Raw genomic sequence first — 24,216 nt, forward strand, 5'->3', positions numbered from 1 at the left:
CAGAACAAAGAGGAGTGGGGCACTTCGGGGGTGGAATAAAAACAGCAAGGCAATAAAAATCTCCTGTCACTGCTCCCCCCTTCCCCTTTTGAACAGCATTGCCATCATCTCCTTTACACGACTGTTTCTGGGGAAAATTCAACTGTTTTAGTTAGACCTTAGAGGTATTTATGGTTTCAGTAGGGTCATAAAGGCCCAGCAGGAAATAAACCCAGTGCTGGAATTGCCTTGGCACAGCCTGGAGCAATCCAGAGCAGAGATCCTGCAACGGGCACGGATCTTCACGTGGGCATCTGGAACAGTGCCAGAGAGACAGCCAGCATGACAACCTCCTGTCTTGTCCAGCAGTTCTGGGGTGAAAACCACCTCCTGTCCTGTCCTGTCCAGCAGTTCTGGGGTGATAACCACCTCCTGTCCTGTCCTGTCCAGCAGTTCTGGGGTGAAAACCACCTCCTGTCCTGTCCTCTATAACCTCCTCCCCTGTCCTCTCCAGCCCCTGGCATCTTGCTGGCAGCCCCTGCCAGCCCCGGCACCCAGCGCTCCTCCCGTGCCACTCTGTGCCAAGGCACTCAAGAATTGCTGGTTCTATTAATTCTTAATTAATAATTAAGAATTGTCACTAGTATCAATATTATTAATTAATATTATGTAATATTGTTAGTACAATCATGAATATTGTTACTTAATAATATTATTCCTATTGTTATTGATAATATTAATTATATTCTATATTCTTCTTCTTATTCTTCTTCTTCTTCTTCTTCTTCTTCTTCCTATTATTCTTATTACTATTCTTATTACTACTACTACTATTATTATTATTATTATTATTATTATTATTATCATTATTATTACTGTTTTATTTATGATTAGTTGCTCTCACTTTCTGTGAGAGGCCCAGGGCTGTGGATGTGACAGGGGAGGGACAGATGGCCCAGCCCAAGGTCAGTTTATAACCAGAGCTGTGCAGGGTCAGTCTGGCCCTCCTTGGGTGTCCTGCAGGAGGCACTGAGGGAGGAAAGGGCAGCCCCTGGTTTTGGAAGGGCTCCTGCTGAGGACTCCAGCCTGAGTGCCCCTGTTTGCCAATGCTCCAGCTGGGCACTGGCCCCAGGAGCTGCCACTCTGCCCAGAGCCAAAGGCTGCACCCCAGGACACTCCTGGAGCTGAAAGCAAATCCTGTCCCCCCTGGGCAGCAGCTCCTTCTCCTCCTCCTGCCCCTGCCTGCCTGGCCTCTAGAAACCCTCCAGCAGTGGCATAAAGAGAGGATTTGCTGCTGAGGCTTTGGCAGCCCCAGCCAGAGCTGACTGTGCCACTGTTAATTATGGCTCAGCAGCAGCTGGACAGGTTTCAATCCTTTTGATGCTTTGAAATGTTCCCTCTGGGGGAGTTTAAGGAGTAAAGGTTGTGGCTGGTGCTGATTGCTTCCCCTCTGGAGAGCGTTGGAGCCACTGATTGCTGCACCGAGGGTTGTTCTCCTCTCTCTTTTCTTGCTCCTGGAAAAAACAGCCCCTGGAATGGCAAGAAGTTGTTTCTGCAGCTCTCTTAACTGCTCTAAAGCAATTATTGTGCTGCCAGCATGTGCTTATCTACTCGTGTGCACACAAAACTGAGCTGGGGAGAGCAGGCAGGGAGCTGCAGGGGATGGCACTGGATTTCCTGGGATTAAAGTCAAGGTTGGGGACAGTGCCTGCATCACTGGAGCTGCCCTGGTGACACAGGAGCCAGCTGAGAGTGGCCTGGGAGGAGCTGCCAGAGGGACAGAAAAAGGGGAAGGACAGGATGGGATGATCTGAGGAGGAAAATGACTCTGGGTAGAATCCTTGCAGCGCCCAGGATCCTCCCAGGCAGCAGTGGCTGAGTCCCTGTGACCTCCTCCAGAGCAGGAGGCAGCCCAGGGATGGGAAATCTTCCTGTAATTGCTGCTCTGCCACTGAACTGCCTCTGCCCTTTGCCCCCTTTTCATCCTGGCTGGAGAGGAGCTGCATGCAGCCAATTTGTCCCACTTTGTGTCACTTCTCTGCCCTTCAGGGACAAACCCTGCTGGCCCTGTCACTGCCCAGGAGCTGGCAGCCACCCCCTGCCTGCTGATGCTCCAGTGAGCTCTGGTTCCTGCCGTGCCTGTGGCCACTCAGAGACTCAGCCCTGAGGCTGGGGAACCCCCCAGGATTGTGCCCAGAGCTCTGAGTGCCACCTCCAGCCCTTCCTTGGGCACTCCAGGTGGGCATCCAAAGCTCCCTGGGCCTGAGCACCTCCTCCATGGGGAATTCCTCCTGCCTGAGGAAAAGGGGAGCAGGACGTGGACACAGCCCAGCCCAGGGCTCTGCTCTGCCCCCCGGCAGCCTCCTGGTTAATCAGGGCTCTGTCCTCTCAGAGGCTGAGAGTGGGCAATAATAACAACAAAAACATTAATTGTCAAGGTTTACAATAATTAAGGAAGGATTACCAAGCAGAGGTGGTGGCCCAGCCCGGGCAGGAGGTGGCACAGGGTGACCATGAGGGGCACAGGAGGAGCAGGGAGGGATTTGTGCCCCCCTGCCCCTGGCATTCCCAGCCTCCAGGAGAGCCAGAAAAGGCTCAAAGGAGGGCAGGGAGAAGGAAGAGATAAATGAAAGGAACTAAAACCCCAAAATCAGGACAGGAGGGCTGAGAGCATGAGCATTCAACTGGACTCCAGTTCCACCTGCCCTGGAGCAGCTCTGGTCACCTGCTGCCCTTGGCATTCATTAAAAATCCTGCAGTTTGGTTTCATGTTCCACAGTTTTAGGGTTTTCAGGTGAACATGAACTCCTGGGAACCACAATAGTTCAGGAGATGGCTGTTGCGCCTTTAAAATAAAAAAAAATTAAATTGTATAACCCACATAGTTGTGGAAAAAGAGCTACAGAAAAGGTGCTTTTTTCAGTTTAAAGGCTGAAAAAAAGAGCGCAACAAGAAGAAAATGTCTCTTTTATTTTCTTTCTTTGGTGACTGGGGAGTGTTTCAGCAGGTACAATTGTGGTTTCTGTACAAAGATGAAATGTCTTGTGAAATACCTGCAGCAGCTGAGGCTCCCAGGCAGGCAGTGCAGATCCCAAAGTTCACCAAAGCAAAGCAGAAATCAAAGTGCTGAACGCTGACATCTCAAAGGTGTTGCTATTTCAGACCATCCTTACCAAGAAATCTGTGCTTTCTACCTTACATTCATTTCTCTTTTTAAAGAAAAGGGCATTGAGTTGGATCTTTGAGCTTCCAGCCGGTGCTTGGCCTTCTCTTCCAGATGTTCCTGTGAATGTGGCAGCTGGCAGGGGGGTGTCCCCTGCCACCCCTGCCATGATGGGGACAGGGAGGAGACCCTGTTTTACCCCAAATGCTGAAACCCCAAAGGCAGGGTGTGCTGGGGCTTTGCACAAATGCTGAAACCCCAAAGGCAGGGTGTGCTGGGGCTTTGCACAAACAGCACAAGGCTGCTGGGCTTTGTTCCTTGAGCTTTATTGCAGCACCAGCCTCATGACGTGGTTGTGACAACTGGAAGGTGGCAAAGCTCACGTCCTGCCAGCAGCAGACAAAGATTTCTTTGTTCCAGAGCATTTAAAAAACTTTCCAGCCAGCAGCACATGGGCAAAGCTCACAGACAGTTGTTCTAGCCAGTCACCAAAAGCACTCCTACACCTCTGCACAGAATGTTTGTTTGCTTTCTATTAACAACACACAGGATGGAATTTGTGGGAGTCCAGAGCTTCCCTCTGGCTGCCCTGGCAGGTCTGGGACCCTGGCAGGGGTCAGGAACCCCCCTGGACAGAGCCCCCAGAGACACTGGCTGTGATCTCTGACCATGCAAAAGAGTTTTCCATCTCTCTGAATAAAGAATTCTCCTTCTTTTTCCTTTTATTTTTGATAGGGATTTAATAATCAGAAATGACTTTGCCTCGCTTAGCAGGTAAAGGATTTGGGAAATTGGTTTTGCATCTCACAGAAGCCCCAACCACCAGAGGCACTGCTCACAGGGCTCCAGGAGCCCAGGGAGCTCAGGGGACAAAGCCACAGCAGCAGCCTGAGGTCCCCAAAGGCCAAGGGTGGGCAGGGAAAAGTCTCTCTGCAGGTTTATTTCGGTTCCTGCTCAATCCGAGTGCAATTGGATACGTGCTGCTATGGAAACAGCAGCCTCGGCCCCAGCAGGGTGTGCAGCCATCTCCAGGGAGCAATGGGTTTGGGGAAAATCTCTGGATTTGGGGAAAATCACCCCAAAGCATCCCCGTGGTGCTGGGGGTGCAGGGGGCCAGGCTCAGACAGGGCAGGGCCTGGGGACACAGGAGCAGCACACCCAGAACTGGGGGGTCCTGTCCTGGCTGAGGTTAAAATGCCAGTGTGAGCCCAAGGGGGGTGATGCCAGCGGGGCAGGCACTGCCAGGGGGAGTCTGCAAGGGTTAACCTGGCAGCAAACGTCTCATTCAGGCCAGCAAAGAGGGGAAAATCGCTGGGTTTTAATCTACTTTGTCTCCAGAAATATTCCATAAAAGAGGGGGAAATAAATTCAGGGGAGGAGGGGTTTGTGGGCACCCTGAGAGCAGAAAAAGAGGTAAAATTAATCCTATCAATAATCCATGATGAATGATTCACTCGGCTCTCTTATTCACAGGCGCATCAGTTATCTGTATTCACATGGAATTACACTCCTCGCATGGAATTACACACAGCCTCATCTGCATGGCAATGAGGCAGCCCAGGAGGGCTCCACACCCCGGGAATCCATCCCTGTGCTCTGGCAGGGAAGGGAAGGAGCTCTGCAGGGCAGAAGGACAAACCCCAACCACCCCTCAGCCCTGGGAGCATGGCAGGAGTTGGATTTCTGCTTCCCTTGTGGTTTTCTTCCAAAACTTCCTTGCTGGAGCAGAGAACCAAGTGTGAATTGTTCATTAGAAACAGGATTTTAGGAGAAAAAAAGCAGTTAAAAGAAAAGGATGGGAAGTTCTGTCCCATTTGTGTGGCCTACAGAGAGAAATTGAGATGCCCAGGGCTCAGGAGAACTCTGCCAGGAGAAGTCTCATCCTCACACTTCTGAGGGATTGTTTAGTGGTTTCCAGCCCACAGATTGTAAATGTGGAATTTGCCTCCAGCTCTGACTCTCCAGATGATGCTGACATGGTTGCCCCTTGCTTTGGTTCCACCTTTGAGATAACAAATATCTCCAAGGGTCACTCTGAGAGGGTCTTTCAATGCCTGCGAAATAATTCTGTGCCCCTCCAGTGAAAGCTGGACTGACAATGTCTGTGTTCTGAACAGTGCTAGTTACACTGGTAAAAATGACCCAAATGTTCAGCTTTACAGCTAAAAGTCAGACCTGCCTTAAGCTGGGTTTTGGATTTGTATCTGCAGGTATAAATAACCTGTGGGGAGCGGATCAGAGCGCTCTGCAGCCAGAGAGGGCTCCTACCACAGAGGGCAGGGTTGGATTATTTAAAAACCTGTCAGTTTGGGAATCACCAGGGTGACCCTCTTCTTCCTGACCATTTCAGTTTTGAGCTGGCCCCCACCTGGCTTGGCTGAGCACTTTCAGCAGGACTCTGGGAATGTGGATTCCTGGCAATCCGGAGTGTTCTGAGTGTGGAAAATGGGAGGAGAGGAGGTGGTGACAACACAGAGGCAAAATTCTCTGTAAGGACAAGCAGCAGCCCAACGATGCTGTAAATCAGCTGCAGACCAGAATTTTCCCCTGCCTCTCCTCTGATGTCCCTCAGGAAATCCGAGCAGTGGGAAATCCCAGGAATTCAGCTGCTGCATCCCAACTTTCCAGCCTAGTTCTGGGTACCAACTGCTGCTGTACCCCAGGATTAGTGGGGGAATCGCTGAGAGGGAGGGGGAAAACTTGCATTTAAAATGGAACAGAAGGAAAGTTCTTCCCCAGGGGAGTGGGAGGCTGCGTGATCCAGCAGTGGGTAAAACCCTCAGAAAATCAGTGTATCCCTTTTGGATAAAATCCCTCCCACGAGGGGCAGCAGAGCCAGAGCTGCTCCCTGGGGCTGGATTTGTCCCTCTCTGCTCCTCAGGGGCAGCAGGGAGGGATGGGCAGGGCTGGAACTGCACCTGCAGCAGCAGCAGCGAATTCCTCTGCAGAGGGGCTGTGATTCAGTCCCGATGAATCACTCAGCCACTCTCCTTCTCAACCAGATCTTGGGATTCATCATTGTTAGAGCAGGAGGAAAAGGAGGCGGGGAGGAAAAACGAGAAAGAAAAAAAAATCCCTCCAGCGCTTTATCTCCCTCTCTAATTCTTGCCAATTTTCCTGTTTAAAAATTTAATTTTTTTTTTTTTTTTAGGCATCCCGTTCAGGTGGAATGAACTTTTGCTGGTGCTGGAGAGGAAGATGCAGTGGGAGGAGGGGGGATGGAGCATGAGCACAGCTGGGGACAGCACTGGGGCTCAGCATGGCTCAGGTGCAGAACAGCCGGAGGGGGAAGGGGCTGGGGCTCTGCCTCCCCCTGAGCAGCTTTTACCTGCCCCTGGGCACTGCTGGCCCTCAAGCCACTCAAACACTGAAATGAGAGCACAGAAACCCATTTAACCTCAGTTAAACCATCCTGCAAACTCAGGATGGGCTTGGCTCAAGGCCCCACACTCTGATTTTTCCCCTTTGTGCCATTTTTCCCCTTTAGGAGATGCTGCTGGAGATCCTGGCTGGGAACACTTTGGAAGGCAGGCAAGGAGCTGCTCTGAGCACTCAGATCTTGCCAGGAAGAACTACAATTGTTTGCTCCATGAAGAATTTATGTATAAATTCAGTATTAAAGCCAGAGGCTACACTAGTGAGTAGCTACCACTAGTGTCTACTATTAGTAAATACCAATAATATCCAGAAAACTCACATCAGTACCATGGAGAGGAAAATGCAGGCAAACCAAAATTGTTTCAGGAACTCTTTAACAGTTCCACTCAGACCAGCTCCATTCACTTTAGTTTTGGTCCTTTGAGGCTGAGAAAATCCACACTGTGACAAGGTGTTTCTTCATGGATTGGATGTGGTTTACTTTTGTTAATGTTATTCTTTCTGTGTCTTTCAGTTTCTATAGTGATGGACAAGCACATGTAGCACGCACGCCTGGGTGGTGTTTGCCTGCACTGTCTGAAGATACCTCCAAATTTTGGAGAAATACATTGAAAAATCTTTGCCAAAACCCCCCAGATCTTAAAAAAATTGAGTCCTATCAAACAAGTTGAAAATGTGTTTAAAATACATTTACTTTTTGATGTATTTTGTCAGCAAGCAGCAGGTATTGCACTTCTGTGGTTGCTCTGGTTTCTGCTGCATCCACACACAACTGGAGATGTCCCTTTCCCAGGGCAAGGACCTCAGCTGTGATTAAAGGTCACGGAAATGCTCCAAACCAAATGACACCTCTGCCCCTGAGTGTGCTCTGGATCTGCCCGTGATTCCAGCGATCTCTGAGAAATCCCAGCCCTGCAGTGAGTGTACAAAAGCAGCTTGAAACCCCCAAACCCCAAACTGTAGCTGCAGAAGTGAAAGGTGCAGGTGAGCACATCTGGGATGGAGCTGCTCAGATCCCGGGTTTGTGTTGGGTTTATTTCAATGGGTATTTTAAAAGTTCAGCTGATGAGCCGGTTGCAGTGTCCTGCTCTGCCAAGACTGAGCTCTGTTGAGGGTTTCAGGGACAGATTTCATCTGCCAAAGCTCCAATAATGTCAGAGGAGCTGGACTGATGCTCCAACTGAAAAAGCCTTCGCAGCATGCTTGGAAATACCACCGATTTTTTGTTTGTTTTGAGAAATCCATTGAAAGATCTTTGCCAAAAACCCCTCAGATCTTTAAAAAGCGTTTCCAACAGACCAAGTTATAATAAGATGGGCTTGCTCCACTTCCCTTCTGCACACAAGCAATCAAACCAAACCACCGATCCCTGAAGTTGCTCCAAAAGCGAGGGAGAAGCATCGGCGAGAATTCACTGGGATAAAGGGAGATCCGCCCTGCCCACACCGCTCGCACGGCTCCCGGGGCACTCGGGGCGAGCTCGGGGTCGGTGTCCCGGGGAGACAGCCCCGGGCGGGGCGGGGACGGGGCCGGGCACCCCCGCTCCCCGTGCGGGGCGGGCCGGGGGCGGGCGCTGCCCGCGGAGCATCGGCCGGGAGAGAGACCCGTACCCACACCTGGGCGGGCAGAGAGACCCGCATCGCACCTGGGCGGGCAGAGAGATCCGCATCGCACCTGGGCGGGCAGAGAGATCCGCATCGCACCTGGGCGGGCAGAGAGACCCGCACCGCACCTGGGCGGGCAGAGAGACCCGCACCCACATCTGGGCGGGCAGAGAGACCCGCATCGCACCTGGGCGGAAGGGAGAGACCCTCATCGCACCTGGGTGGGCAGAGAGACCCGCACCCACACCTGGGCGGGCAGAGAGACCCGCATCCCCATCTGGGCGGGCAGAGAGACCCGCATCGCACCCGGGAGGGCAGGACAGACCGCATCGCACCCGGGTGGGCAGGACAGACCGCATCGCCACCCGGGAGGGCAGGACAGACCCGCACCCGCACCTGGGCGGGCAGAGAGATCCGCATCGCACCTGGGAGGGCAGGACAGACCCGCATCCCCACCCGGGAGGGCAGGACACACCGCATCGCACCCGGGAGGGCAGGACACACCGCATCCGGCCCTGGGCAGCGCCGGCAGCCTCCTGCCCATCCCGCCAGGATGAGCGGCCGCGCCGGGGGAGCCGCGCCGGGCGCCGCGGGGCTCTGCCCCGGCCACGGTGAGCGGGGGGCGGCGGAGGGAGCGGGCGGGCGGCGGATCCGCTGCGGAGGGTGGCAAACCCGCTCGGGGGGAGTTCTGTTCGCCGGCATCGCAATGGGAGCGCCCCTCGGTAGCGGCGATGGTGGTGGGGGTGCGGTGCCCGGTGTCCCCTGTATGCCGTGCCCGCTGTCCCCCCGGTGCCGTGCCCACTGTCCCCCGTGTGCGGTGCCCGCTGTCCCCCAAGTGCAGTGCCCGCTGTCCCCTGTATGCAGTGCCCGCTGTCCCCCGTGTGCCGTGCCCGCTGTCCCCCCGGTGCCATGCCCACTGTCCCCCCGGTGCCGTGCCCGCTGTGCCCCCGGTGCCGCACGGGTGAAGGTGGCAGCGAGCAGCCCCCGCTGGGCTGAGCGGCTCCCGCGGGCAGCGAATCGCCGGGATGGGCAGCACGGAGCCGCAGGAGCAGCGGGAGCGAGGTGGGCAGAGAGCAGGAGCCCCTGGCACAGGGGAAGTCACCGGGAGGGGAGGGAGGACACGAGTGGGAAACTTGGCTGAAGTGAGGATGAACGGCTGTCCTGGAGGGGCTGAGAGGACGGGCAGGTCGTGGCGCTTGGGGACACGGCTCAGGGGTGGCATTGACAGTGCTGGGGGAACGGCTGGACTCGAGGATCTCAGAGGGGTTTTCCAGCCTTAACTGTTGTGTGATTGTGTGGTGAAGGTGTTTTCCAGCACTCTGTGCTATGCCAGGGTCCAGAGTGCAAAGGCTCTGCTCACACTGGGGCACCTCGAGCTCTGTACCCGTTCTGAGCTCGTGTCACCGAGGTTAAAGCATTTCTCTGCTGCTGAAGCTCGCTCAGAATTACCCCAGGGTGAGGGAAGCTCGCAGGAGTCCTGCCCGAGCCTGGATGCTTTGATTCAGCTGCTGGGAGTGCAGCCAGTTTGTGGGTCCCACTCGGGGACAGACAGAGCTGTCCCCATGAGTGACAGAACAGAGTCACTTCCTCAACCCTGGAGCATCTCCCCGTGCCCCAAAGCAAACTTCACCCTCGGAAACTTGATAGAAGGGTGAGTAATTAAAACATTACCCAGCTGCAAGTTTGTGCTGCTTGAGGGCAGTGAGGAAGGAGCCAAGTCCTGGTTTGCTGGCTGGAGTGTGCTTTGAAATGTGTGATGTCATTATGATTTCATTTCATCTTAAACCCAAAATGTTCTCCTCTGAATGGGAATATTGCTCAGTGTTTTTTGAGGATGATTTTTTGCTGTCCTCTGTTACTGCAGTTGGCTGGTTTTGCTTGGCAAAGGCAGGGTGGCTCTTTTGAGGAGATTATTTGGATTTTGTCAGTGTAGCAGCAGAGAGTGATGGGTGCTCTGGCTGAGGTCATTCTCCAGGGAAGAAATCCAGGGATGTGCAGCAGTTGTGCAGTGCCACTCCATGGGAGAAGAGCCACAGGTGTGCCCAGGAAACAGGGAGCCAGGGATGGGAGCATTCCCAGCAGGAATGGGGACTGCTGTGATGGGCAAGGAGCAGCAGCACCTTCCTCTCCTCTGAGATCTTCCCTCTGCCTGTTGCCTCTGCCAGCCTGACCTTGGCTCTGTCAGTGCTGTCCCAAAACGCCGTTAGAAAACAAACATGAGTCAGGCTGAGTGTGCTTAAATAACTCCTTCTACACCAAGGTGTGTTTGTCTTATTTCCTCAAGCAGCCCCTGACCGGGACAGACAGAAAGGGCTGAGCTTGCCCAGGACTTTGTAAACACTGATTTGAAAGTAAGAGTGCTCTGACTGAGCCTGCTGCTCATTCTAGGAAGTCTCCAAATCGTACATTCAGCTCCTCTGTGCTGATTTATTAAAAAAATATGGATATTGATCTAGTATCGATATCCAACTGTGATGGACAAAAACTCTCTAACAGTTTAAAGTTAGAAAGTGTGTGTTGTGTGTGGGATAGCTCCCAAATACACACCGCATCCTCCAGGTGATTACAGAGTCTTTTTATCCATACAAGTATTGAATACACAAAATACAAATACATATCCATAATTTTGGTACATCCCATTCCCCGCTTTGTATGCTAATCACTCCAAAAGCCATTCAGCATGTGTGGTTTGTCCCTTGAAATGGGTCGGTGTCCCTTTCATGGGGAGGGGTCCCAAAATGAGGAAGTCAATGAAGTCTTCCTTGTTCTGACCTTTCTACCTTTTCAATGCAAATATGACAAATGAACTCTTGGTAGAACTCCCATTCCTTGTCTTCAATTGGTTTCAGAACAGAGGAGGCCCACAATTGTCTTATGTTCCTAAAAGCTCTTTGTCAGTTTGTGTATTCTTCATTATAAACCCAGCTAACTAAACATTATGCTGACAAGCAATCAATTATTAGTTAACTACTAACTCCTAACTTTATCAAGGCCTACTAATTTATTATTATTATTTTAATTAACTCTAGTAAGGCTTATTTCTAACTAAAATCTTAGCTCTTCAAAAATCTCTAAATGCCTTAAAGTTTACGTTTCAGTGCCAACTGTGCTCCTGAAGTGCCAGCAGTGCTTCTGCATCCCCCCCTCCTCCTCCTCATCTCCATCCTCTGGAGCCAGCTGGCACGCCTCTGTTTTCCACGTTTGCTCCCCTTTTCCGGGAATTCCAGGAGGTCCCAGGCAGGACAAAGAGCAAGGGACAGGTGTCAGCCAGAGCGGGGCTGAGCCCTTTGGGCTGGAAATACCTGGAACTCGTGGGAGGAGTTTGCAGGTGAATTCGGGGGAGATGCAGCTGGATGTGGGACGGAGGATGCAGGAGCCTGTGTTGGGAGTGGGGCTGAAGAGGGGCTGGGAATTGCCCCCCTCTCCTTTGGGGACAGCTCTGTCCTGCTCTCCACACTCCTGTGCCCCTGGAGACAGCAGCAGGGGGGACAAGGAGGAGGACAAGGTGAGGACCCCAGTGTCCTCTGTGGGGACTCAGCAGTGGGAGGGGGGTGGAATGAGTGCCAGGAGGGTGTGAGGAGGCAGCACCTTGCCCTGCACATCCCACTGTCACCCTGCACATCCCACTGTCACCCTGCACACCCGGGAAATGCTCCCTGTGGGTTTGTGTGTGGAGGGAAAGGCAGGAGAGTGTCATCCCCCAGCACCTGCTGCTGTGCAGGGCTGGGGAAGCATGGCAGGATTGCCCCTGGGTGGGTTTGTTCACAGAGGCAAAATGGAAATAATCAGAGTTATTCCACTGGGGAGCCCCTCTGCCTTCAGCTGCCTGGGGATCCACAAAGATTCAGGCTGGATCAGGTTGGATCAGCAGGAATTTCCCCATGGAAAGGGAGCTCAGGCACTGGAATTGCCCAGGGAGGTTTGGATCCCCATCCCTGGGGTGTCCAAGGAAGGGCTGGAGGTGGTACTGGGTGCCCTGGCCTGGGGACAAAGTGGGGATGTGACACAGGTGGGACTGGATGGGCTGGGGTGGCTTTTTCAGATGATTCTGGGATTCTGTGACTGCAGTGAATGTTGGTGTAAACCCTGAGAACCCCATGTAAAAAAAAACGGGATGACAGTGCCAAGTTCTGGGGGTTAAAGAAAATCTCTCATGGCAACAATACTAATTAATATCCACTTTGGGTTTCCCTGCCCATTTGCAGAGAAAGACACTGATGAGAGTCAGGTTGGAGACTGTGCTCTGTTCTGACCTTGTCATTCCTGTGCCCCATTCCTTTTTTTGAGTCTCTCAAAAAAACCTCTTTCTAAAAAGACCAATACACCAAATGAATTGGTGCCAATATTTCTTTGTAAACCTGGTGGATCCCTCGAGGAAGCAGAGTGTGAAGAACCTCTTTGTGGTTAAGTTTATGGGAGAGGGGGGAAAATGCTTCATGGCTTTTGCATTTCACTCCTTGCACTTCTGTTTCTGGCATTCCCTGGTGCACTTTTTGTGGGACTGCCTTTATTATATTGGTATTTGTCAGGGAGATGTTACCTTTGCCTCAGCTGGGGCAGAGGATGGGAGAGGGATGATCCATGTGCTTGTTCCCTCAGCTAACACCAATCCAACCCCAGGATTTGCAAAGCAGCTGGCTTTAATCTGGTCTTGTTGTGTAATTCCATTAGGCTTATTTTTATTAGAGCCCATAATGTAATTGAGGCCCCCCTCAGCCCTGAGGAGTGGCTGCAGGGAGAGACAGGGCCGGCAGGGCCTGGGGAAAAGCAAATTACTCTGCAGGAACACGACTGGAGCTTGGGCAATTTGATGTGATTAGGGAAACAATTAGAGAAAATCGCTGGAGGTGCGGTGGCCCTGAGGCTCATGAGGAGATGCTGCTAGTCTAGAAAGTCACCCCTGGGCACAGGCTCCTGTGCCCAGCCTGGCATGGGGAGCTGAGGGTGAAAAGCCACTCTCAGCCCCTCTCTGTGGGTGATGTTGGGTGGTTTTGCCCTGCCCTGGTGCGGCCAGGAGGGTTTGGCTATTCCCAGATGGGTTTTGCAGAGCTGTGCCTGGGTTTGGCTGATGCAGAGGGGCTGGAGATGGACCTGCTGCACCAAGCTGAGCAGGGAGATCATTCTCCTGCTCTGGGGCTGTGTTTTCCTGAGCTGAGGCAGCAGCTCAGAGCCCTGCCTTTAGTTCAGAGCAGCTCAGAGCCCTGGGCACCCTGTGCCTGGCCCTGCCTTCAGTGAATCTCATCCCCACCTCCTCCGTCCAGCCCTCACCTCCAAAGGCTCTCACCCCCACGAGTTTTTTGGAATCAGTGAGCTTTGCACAGACCCAAAACCTCTGAAAATGGGGTCTGGGAGATCCCATCCCAGCTGCAGGCAGGCTGGGCCAGCAGCACCCTGCGTTGGCGCACAGGGCTGGTGGCACAGGGCAGCAGGGCCAGGGTTGTGTCCCAGCTCAGCAGGACCCCCTGAGGCACCTGCAAGGCTCACTGTTAGCTTGGACTGTGCCCTGCTTGGTTTGAGGTGGCACAGACAGGTCCTGTCCCGCCCAGAGCCCGTGGGGACAGGAATGGGGCAGTCACAGGTGGGGCATGGCCAGCTCTGCCTGGGCCAGCAGCTCCCTGTTCATCCTCCCAGCAGGAGCACAGGCACTGCTCCTTCTCTGTGGGAATCCAGGGCATCCCTCTGGCAGGTCTGGGACCCTGGCAGGGGTCAGGAACCCCCCTGGACAGAGCCCCCAGAGACACTGGCTGTGATCTCTGTCCATGGAAAAGAGTTTTCAATCTTACAGGATGAATTACAAGCTCTGAGTGTTTGGTATCAGTAATAATTAAGTGTGGCACGGGTGCAAAAGTAAAATTTTAGGTTTCTAGCTAGGGGGTCCAAAGGGGACAAGATGGAGGAAATTGGGTGTGTCTTGTCCTTTTTCTCCTTCTTCATGCCCTCCATGTTTCACTGTGGTGTTGGCATTTTTCTGTTGGTTCAGGCTGGGGACACAGTGTCCAACGTAGGTGACAGATATTGGCACGTTATTGTAAATCCAGCACAGGTAGTTTGTGGTATTTAATGTTTGTACCATCCCACTGAGGGCAGAGCCCCACACGCTGCCCTGCAGGACAGAGCTGCGGCAGGGCAGCAGAACATGTTAGAGATAAACAGAATAAACAACCTTGAAACAGCACAGATTAATTACAACTTCTTCTTTGGCAGTGGGGCTGACAGACAGAGACTTTCTACAATCTCAGAATCATCAATACCACAGATTCTGACACTTCCCAGGCCCTTTGTCCTCCCAAACAACCCCCAAACCACCTCCTCCTCTCTTCTCTTTGTGCCTGCAGTGGCTGTGTCCCCACCTGAGCTCTGTCCACACTGCCTGAGGCTTCCACCTTTGTGCTTGGCAGTCCTCAAAAGCCCTAAAATTCCACTTTATCCCTGCCAGCAGCGGATGTGCTCTCAGAGCACCCATGGAAAGCTCAGAATACCTTCCCCAGCTGCAGAAGGGTTAATCTGGCCTCATGAATCCCCTATTTTGTGGTGTACCGGGGCTGTTTAACATCAGGAAGGTCACAATTAAACATCTTCTCAGAGGTCTTCCTGAGAGGACTCGAAGGATGCAGCTGAAGCTCTGGATCCAGCAAATGAGCTCTTCCATGCTCATCATCCCAGAAGTTGTTCTGAGGTGTCCTGGCTCTTCTGGGGCCCCTCAGCTCAGCCAGAGGGTGTTGGGTTGGGCCCTGGGGGTGAAATGATGGCTGAGGTGAGAGCCAGGCTGGTTCCACATGGACCAGAAAAGCTTGGGGAGGATGCCTGGGGTGATCTGGCTCTTTATGGCTGCTTTGACATCCCTGAAGCCAAAGCTGCCACCATAAAAGCCCCTCTCAGAGCTCTGTCTGACAGAACTCAAAGCTGCAGCTGATTTTAGATGAGCCAAGGCAGTGGAATGTGTTTCTTCTCCATGGGCCCTCCATGGGATTGTTACAAAAACATGTTTTCCCTAACGGGAAAAACTGCCAAGCAGAATTTTTATCATTCAGCAGAGAGGAGAAAAAGGAAATAAAATAGAAACCCAAACCCAGACAACACTGTCCCCAGAAAAGTAAGGGAAAGTTGCAGCAATGAATATAAATTAAGAATTAGAATATGTAGGTGTCTGATAAGGGAGGCTAAAGGAATCTGTGAAATAGTAATGAGCAGGGGGTTAAGGATGAAGGGAAAGCATCTTCCAAGAACATTAAGAACCACCAGAATGTGTTCAGTAACTCTGCTGGGTTCAAATGCTAGAGTTAAAACAGGAGAAGACAGAGTTAGATTGAACCCTCCAAGAAACAAAATCTGCTGAGCTATCACCAAACTCCAGGGGAGAGAAGGCGCTGGCCAGGCAGTCAGGGGCAGAAATGGAAATTTGAGAGTGGAACAGGTCCTGTGGCAGAGGCAAGCACCCAAGGGCTGGTGCTGCTGTGGAAAATGAAGGGAATGAAGTTCCCTTTCCCTCCTGCTGTGGAAAATGAAGGGAATGAAGTTCCCTTTCCCTCCTGCTGTGGAAAATGAAGTTCCCTTTCCCTCCTGCTCCTCCTCTTTGCCTTCATCCCCTCCCTGTTCTTGGCTCTGACTTCCAGGCCGTGCTGCACATGGCCCCACTGCCACAGAAAAAGGAGATTCAGCTCTGCAGCTTCCAAAATCTCTCCGTGGGAAGCAGAGAAATGGCCCAGGCTGCTCTGCACCACAGGGGCAGCAGGGAAGTGCAGAGCAAGCATCTCCTTGCTGCTCTGAGTTTAGGAGCCTCCTTGGTCAGCAGAAAACCATGGAGCTGATAAAAACTAATTGCAAAGATGCCTTTTATGAGTGCCCCGTTTTCCATGGGCTCGCCTTGGCTGAGTTGTTTTATTGATCAGATCCCTTCTATTGCAGCTCGGGGAGGAAAACAAGCAGCCCTTCTGCACTTGTGTTTGCTTTTAATAAAATACAGCAAGCAGAGCTTGCTCGGGGATGATTAAAACACAGCCAGGGAATAGGGAGTTGGAGGAAGAAGGAGTTTCCTTCTGCCCATTCAGCTCAGGACTTCCCTGCTCCATGGAATTGCCATTTACCATGTAAATGCTAAAAGGGAGGAGAAATCTGGGGTGTTCACCTGCGGGAACAGGCTGGGGTGAGGTCAGGGCAATGTGAGCACAAATATCTGTAAGATGGGAGTGCCAGGGAAATTGTTAGCTCAGAGAAGGAAAGCTTGGAGCAGAGGAAGGGTTTCCAGCAGCCAGGAATTCCTGCTGCATGGAATTCTGGCACTGGGGAAGGGCTGTGAGCACAGCCCACTGTTTGTTATTAGCAATAATGCTAACGGTGGCAGCAGATTCATTCTGGATTAACATTTCTCCCCGGCTCATCAGTGTTTGTTTGCATCCCAAGGACTCCCTGCCCTCCCCTCCCTGACAGATGAGCTGAGAGGTCTTCTGGCTCTGCAGAATTCCTTTCTTTTCCTTCTAGCAAACATCTGATCCCTCACTACTCTCTGGGTGCCCAGACATTTATTGTTCCAGCTTTTGTTTATTTAAAAACAAACACATACACAAAAAAAAGAATCAGCAATGAGAGCCCAGATCAAGGATCCAAAAATAGGCAACGCAGAGCTCCAATCTTGGCTCATGGAAACATTTTTGGGTGATTTAGCACTTAACAAAACCCAGCTAAAAGGAACACCAGCAGGAAAAGCAGCCTGGAGAGAGATGGCTGTGGGATGGCCTCTGCAGCAGGACCACTCCTCTGGAATTCACACCAGCCATGGAAAACTGCAGGAGGTCTCTGTGCCATGGAGCTGCTGGTGATGAGTTTGCACCCCCCAGGTGCAGATATCCCATGGCAGGAACTGGGAATTTGCTCCTCTCAGCCTTGGGTGGGACCAGCCTTGTCCCACCTGAGTGCCCACAGCTCCTGAGGATCCAGGAGGGTGGATCAGTGCAAAATTCCCACCTCCCTCCTGAGGCTTTCTCTGGGAGGCTGTGTTCATCCCTGGGTGTCTGCTGAGGAAGGATCTGCACGAGGAAATCCATGGAGCTGGTGAGGATGGGCTGTGCCAAGGCAGGAGTCGCTGCCTGCACAAGGGGAGGATGGAGAAAAGGCCAAGAGGACTGGGAAAAGCTGAGAGAGTTGGGATTGCTCAGCCTGGAGAAGAAGCTGTTCCCTGGCAGGATGGGCAGCCCTGGCACAGGTGCCCAGAGCAGCTGTGGGTGCCCCTGGACCCCTGGCAGTGCCCAAGGCCAGGCTGGACATTGGGCTTGGAGCAGCCTGGGACAGTGCAAAGTGTCCCTGCCATGGTAGGGGTGGCACTGGGTGGGCTTTAGGTCCCTTCCAACCCAGCCCATGCTGTGATTCCATGATCAGGTAGGAAGGCACTGCATGGAAAAGGACATGAAAGTCACACAGAGAGAACAGGGAATTACCAAACCCCTCAACTAATGCTGGAAAAGGGCAAACCCAGCAGCAGTGCCCTCCCAGTGCTTTTTTCAGGTTTGCACTTTGGGAAAGGCACGGGAGGGGTCTGGGAGCTCTCAGGAATGAGCAGAGCTGGGGCAGGGGGGCTCTGGGTCAGTGCCAGCACGGCCAGGGCTGTCCAGGGGGCTGCTGTGCAGATGTAGCAGGGTCTGCAGCAAGAGGAATAAACCCAGTCTGTCGAGGGCAGGCAAAGAAGTCACAGCAATAAAATGCAGCAAGGAAGATTTAGGAGAGAGCCTAGAAAAATCCCTACATGTGCTTCCCCTGGGAGCCTGCATAATGAGAATGTGGAAGCTCCATCTCCAAATGTCATCCACAGCAGGTTAAAGTATAGCTGGGCCTGCTCAAACTGCTCCTCAGGGTCTCTTCCAGGCTTTTTCCTCCATCTGATTCCTCTCTCCATGGCCTCAGAATCTGCTTTACAGCCTGGAAAGAAATACAGAGCTGAAACAACTGCATGACAGATCTTCTTGGTAGCGAGTTGGTTTTTTAAGTGACAAATGGGAACTTCCTGTTGGAAAAGTCTGATTGCAGTGTAATGTGATTTTCTGTGAAAAAGCCAAGGTCCCAAAGAAAAGCTGTTTGCTGGATCTGCTGACTTGATGTCGCTCTGAGGTTTTATTGGATCTGCAAAGTTGGTGCTGACAAAAGATTTTGGTGCCATTTTCTCTTCAGGTGTTCTTCCCCCAGATCAAAAGCCTGATTAAATATAATAAAGCAAAGGTGCAGATAACAGGGCAGGAGATTGTGTCAGCTCAGGGCTTCCTGCTTCCCTGTTCACAGCCCCTTCTTGCTGGTTGCCCTGGCTGGCTTGGAAAGGTGTGACCTTAGCACAGGTTCTCTTTCCCCTTCCTGACTGCACCCGGGGTGAATATCCAAATATCTCCAGCTTTCCCAGCAGCTTCCCCTCCCTGTGAACCCAGAGCTGCCTGTCAGGTGCCAAGGCCAGGCTTGGCACAGGACAGGGTTAATCTGGAGTGCAGGAAACAGGGAATGGCTTCAGCTGGCAGAGAGTGGGTTTAGATGGGATGCAGGGAGGGAATTCCTCCCTGGGAGGGTGGGCAGCCCTGGCACAGGTGCCCAGAGCAGCTGTGGCCACCCCTGCATCCCTGGCAGTGCCCAAGGCCAGGCTGGATGGGTTTGGAGCAGCTGGGACAGTGGAAGGTGTCCCTGCCATGACAGGGGGTGGAATAGAAGAGTTTTGAGTTCCTTCCAACCCAAACCATCCCATGTTTCTGTGATTTCTGTGCTTTGGGCTGGTCCTTTTCATGCCAAGCCCCTCCTCTCGCTGTGCTCAGCTGGCTCCAGTCTCAGGGCAGTGGGAGCCACTGGGGGCACTGGGGCTGTGCTGCTCGTGGCACTGGTGCAGGGAAAACCTGGTGCCACTCCTTCCTCCAAAACAAATGCCATGAAAAATTACTTTGCACTCTCTGTCTCCCTGAGAGACAGATTTATTTTTTGTGTTCACCCTCCCTCACTAAGTAGGGGTTTTGGTGAGAGCACATCTCTATTTCTATCATTAGCAGCACACGTGCAGAGTAAGGCTTTGGGTACCCACCAGGCACTCGCTGCTCATTGTGATGTCTCCACACTTCTCCCTCCTCCCTCACTGCCAAAGCAATTAACAGGAAATCCAGCTGCTGCCTGAATGGACACATTTCCAGCAATCTTCCTTAATTCTTTATTTACTGTACAATGAGCAGGGCAAAAACTGCAACGTCAGTTCCTCTTCTGAGGCCGGATCCGTTCCCTCCTCCCATCTCAGCCTCTCCCTGCCCTCTCCCCTGCCCCATCCCAATCTCTGAGGAGCTGGGATGAAAAGCAGGGTGGGGGAACATCGGATTGCTGCCCATGAATTCCTGGAGAGAACGGCTTCCAGGGAATTGGTGTGACCAAAGCTGGGCTGCTCAGTCAGCGCTTGGAGCCGGGTGTCCCTCTCTGCCCTGGGCACTGATTTGTGCTAAATGAGCTCAAACTTCACTTCTGCATCTTCCAGAGCAGGGCCTGATGGCATTTCCTGCCAGGCAAAGAGAAAATTCAGTGTCTGCTGCTTTGAGTGAAGAAGGTTTGTGGCAGGGTCTCGGGGTCAGCTTGTGGGGACCCCAAGAGTGTAAAAGTCCTCATTTCCCAGCCCGTGCAGCCAAAGAAGGAGTCTGGAATGCGCAGGATCGAGCTCTCAAGGTTGTTTATTTTTCTTTAGCTGTAACATTCTTTCTCTGACCTGCTGAGGTCCATCCAGAAAGGAATCCATGGAAATCTGCCTGTCCCTTCGGGTGGCGTTTACATTTTATATCAAAAGTTAGGTACAGTCTGTTTACAACACTGTGCCAATACTCATAATCTGTGTTGGACAGTGTGTCTACCTTAAACCAACAGAAAAGTGTCACCAGCACAGCAAGACATGGAGGGCAAGGAGAAGGAGAAGAAGGTCAGGACACACCCAAATCCCTCCATCTTGACCCCCTGAACTACATTCTAAAAAAACCCAACTTTCTACTTTTTCACCCTGTGTTAATTCAGCTACCACACTACTCAAACCCTTGTGGCTTGTAATTCCTCATACAAAGTTGGCAGCTTTTTCCATGGGCTAAAACGAAGCCACAGGAGTTTTTGACTTTGTGGCAAGGTCTCCGAGCACTGCTGGAGTCAGGGGATTTCAGGGTAAAACAAACTCAAAGCAGAAAATTTTGTGATGATAAATGTGTATGGGGGGATCTTAAAGGATCGGGGAGAGCAAGAATGAAAAATAGAAATTAAAAAAAAAATCCAAAATGATAAATTACTCATTGCGAGTGACTGTGAATGGCTTGGGAAGCTGCCAGATCATTCTGGGCACTGAGAGCCCCCCTGATTCCACTGCCAGCCCTGGGAAAAGCATCCAGGTAAAAGAAATGGCTCTCAAACAGCTTTTGCTTGAGAGCAAAATCTGTTTTTATTTGAATAGCAGTGACATTCCTTTTGTCATATGCAGGCTCTTTTGTTCCCTTAAATGCTGCAGCTTTGGGTGGAAGGAGTCTGGCAGCCACACCTGGAACTTGTTTTCCAAAAAGAATATTTACTTTTGGCTAATTTAATACTTTGTAACTTCTCAGGAAGAGTTTTTCATTTGCTTTCTGAGGGACTGTGTAAATATGAATAAAAGTCAGCTGTTTCACGAGCAGGGAAGAAAATAAATTATATATATAAAAGAAAAGCTCCTTTGGCAAACACCCACATGGAAGTTTTTAAAAGCAGCATCAAACTGCATCTGTAGGCTGCAGCTACTCCTCCACCCCTGTGTGTCCCTGTGCTCCAGAGAGGGAGTGCAAACAGGAATTCACCATTTTAAAGGCACTTTTTGGGGTTTTTATAAACATTTGTAGTGGTGCTGTGCTGTCCCCAGGTATCCCTGTGCTGCCAGGTGAGCCTGGAAACAAGGAGGGAATTCCAGAGGTGTGCTGGCCAAGGTGGCAGCTCCCTTTCTGCAACTCCTTTATGGAAAACTGGTCAAGTTTTGCTTTTCTGTGCCACAATTTGGAGTCTCTGCAGTTGTTTGGGGCTGGGCACACTCAGGCCCAGCTGATTCATAATCAGGGTTTGGCACAAGTGCTGGGGAGGACAGAAAGGAGCTTCAGTAGGTGAAAATAAAGGAATTTCGGTGAAAAATGCCCCAAAGCACCTTGAATTTAGAGGATTTCCAACCTGCCTGGCCAGCAGAAGCTCTTGCCCTGCCACAGACTCCTGCCCCAAATGAATCCACAAAGGACAACCTTTTATATCACATTTTTCATAGAAATTTCAGGTCTTTCTTTAGCTGCTTTACCTGGTTGTGACCAAACCTTTTTCTTGTTTAAAACCACAGAATTTCAAAATAAAGACCTTCACGGATGCTGCCTGTGCCCTTTCCAGTCTCACTGACCATCCCATCCATAAATCCCTGCACTCTGAGCATGCTGCAGCCTCCAAAGTAATTTAGCACAGGAGGAACCCAGCCTGAGTCCAGGTGAGCTCAAGAATAAGGAATATCTCACTCCTGAGAACTGTGGAGATGGCTGAATGCTGAGCTTTATAGTGCAGATTTTTAGATGTAGATGAATTTTAGATTAAGAACTACGAATCACAAACTCTGACAACATTCAGATTCTTTTCTGTGCTAATTTGTGGGCCATTCATTGCAAATTTTTGGATGCTGATGCTGCAGCTGTTTTTGTTCACTTCAAAAATAGCAGTTTAACGTGGGCTGGGAAGGTCTGCTCCAGTTTACCTCTGCTAACAACTTCTTTTTATCTGCTAATGATGCAGCTATGAGGAAAATCGCCACCCCAAAAGTGAAATGTGTAGGGAATCAAAGCAACACCTCTCTTTTTATTCAATCCCAGCTTCAATTTAGCAGCTGTTCTCTACAGAAAGTGAGGAACCTCTTGAAATCATGGGTGTAATTGCAGTAGCAGGCTTGATTTATGTTAGAGTGGTTCTGCTGGCCTCAGTCAGGAATCCCACACTGGATGGGGGCAAAATGACTCCCTGCACTTCCAAAAACTCCTCCCTGAGGTGTTCAATTTCCAGGGGAAAATGATATTTTTTTCAGGGGAAAAGGATAGCAATTTCCAGGGGAAGGCTAAAGAGTTTCTAAACATCTTCTGCTCTGTGTTACTCCCTAAAAAACATGTGTCTGCCAGAAAACTGTGCTGAAATCAGCCATCATCACTGCACACCACACCGTGCTCTAGAAAGCTGGCAAACATCATTAGAAAGAGGATTTTTTTATCTCACAGTTGCAAAGAGAAGAACAAAGTCACTCAGTGATAAGTCCAGCTCTTCACTGAGAGCATGAAACATGCAGAAACTGAATTTAGTTTCATTTTAGTATTTTTAGTTTTTTATTATTTAGTTAGGTGGGTTTCTTAGTTATTTTAGTATTTTTAGTTTTAGTATTTTTAGTTTAGTTTTATTTTATTTTTACATCCCCCTCCCTGCTCTGTGGCGCAGCAGAGTGTGTCACAAATGGGTAATTTTGATCACTCAGAGTTATCTCCAATGGTATTGGCAGAAGGGATTCTGGTAGGATGTGGTAAAAGTGTGAATTGAGAAAGTTCAACAGCAAGGCTCACTCTGTTCCTTACTACAGGGAGGAAAAATACAAAGGAAAAGAGAGTTAAAACTGATCTGGAATGATTTACAAATTATTTACACAGTGACCAGAGACCCAAAAGGGTCAGGGGGACCCTCCCACTGAGCTGTGGGGTTCAGAGTGGACCCCTTTGCTCTCCTGATGGAGTTGAGGTGCAGCTGGGTCCAGTCTGAGTCTCCTGTGCACAGGTTTGTGTCTAATGGAGCTGGCTCCATGGATTAAATCAGAATTAATTCAGGAACTGAGGGTCCCTGATCAGTACAGGGTCTCAGCCTCGGCCAAGGAAGAATCTCTTGGTCTCAGGTGAGGAATTTTGTTGTTTTTAAGGAAAAAAGCCTTTGGCTGGAAGCCAAATTGCTGACAGAGGGAAAGGTGTGTGAGGTTCCTTACTTGCTTTGTTCCCTGGTAAATGAGTGTTGGAAAAGCTGCCAGCTGCTGTCCATGGCTGAATTGTGGCAGCGGTGTTCCGTGCTCTGGAATATACTCCGTGTCACTTCTCCCCTGGGAGGGTTCCCTGGCCCAATTCCTGCCTCTGGAGCCTGTCCCTGCCCATTGCTGCTTTGGTTCAGGGCTCAAACCCATCCCTGGCAGGGCAGGAGGGGCATTGTAGGTCCGTGGGGATGGAAACGGTTTTGCAGCCCACTGTGGGTCCGTGGGGATGGAAATGGGTTTTGCAGAGTGCTCAGCCCACTGTGGGTCCGTGGGGATGGAAATGGGTTTTTCAGCCCACTGTGGGTCCGTGGGGATGGAAATGGGTTTTTCAGCCCACTGTTGGTCCGTGGGGATGGAAGTGGGTTTTGCAGAGCGCTCAGCCCACCTGGGACGTGTTTCCTTTGGGGTGGCACGAGCGGAGGAGCAGCTCCAGAGCCCAGAGCCGCAGGAAATGGGGGTGGGAGTTCTGCACGGTGACTCAACTCCTGCTGTCACCAGCTCGGCAGTGACAGGGAGTGGAACCTGATGGGCTGAGTGGGATGGAAATAAAGAGGATGGAGAACGTCAGTGTCTCAGTGAGCTGCTGCTGGCAGGGAAGGTGGTGTGGCCATTGCTGCCATCTGAGGGGACACTTCCCTCTCCCCTGGGCACAGCAGGTCACTCTGTGGGGCTTTGTGGTCTCCTGTTGGCCACCAGCCACTCCCAATGGCTGTGACAGGTGAAATCTTTGTTAATGCCTTAAATCCAGGGATAGATCCATCCATTTATCCATGGATGGCGTTTATCCTTTTATCCATTCACTGGGTTTCCCATTTCCCCCAGGAGATGAGGAGGGGAAGGGGCAGAGGCAGGCCAGGGGGACAGTGGTGTGCCAGGTGAGCTGGAGCACCCCTGAGTTCCCCAGTGCCACCAGTGCAGCTTTCCACACTGGCTCCTGGATTGCCTTTGTTATTTGGGAGGTTTTGTATGTGAAGATTTTTTTTTCCATTTCAGAAATTTTTCTTTTGGGGTTTTTATTTCACTCTTATATAGAAAGTTTTGGTTATTGTGGAAGTCTCCATGAGAGC

At 51.3% G+C, this 24,216-nt stretch overlaps 1 protein-coding gene across 4 annotated transcripts in view; it reads left to right on the top strand.

Annotated features, from left to right (window-relative positions):
* Positions 1-8,562: 8,562 nt before the first annotated feature.
* Positions 8,563-24,216, top strand: part of HTR4 (5-hydroxytryptamine receptor 4) — a 66,023-nt gene continuing 50,369 nt past the window's right edge. For 3 of the 4 annotated variants that reach the window (XR_003962647.4, XR_003962648.4, XM_041718927.2), the window contains exon 1: positions 8,563-8,735. The gene's annotated coding sequence lies outside the window, so the exon portion shown is untranslated. Of the gene's footprint in view, positions 8,736-21,448; positions 21,590-24,216 lie in introns of all 4 variants that reach the window. The other variant, XM_030283895.4, reaches the window with a different exon arrangement.

Source organism: Taeniopygia guttata, chromosome 13 (genome assembly GCF_048771995.1).
Source record: "Taeniopygia guttata chromosome 13, bTaeGut7.mat, whole genome shotgun sequence".
Lineage (NCBI taxonomy): Eukaryota > Metazoa > Chordata > Aves > Passeriformes > Estrildidae > Taeniopygia > Taeniopygia guttata.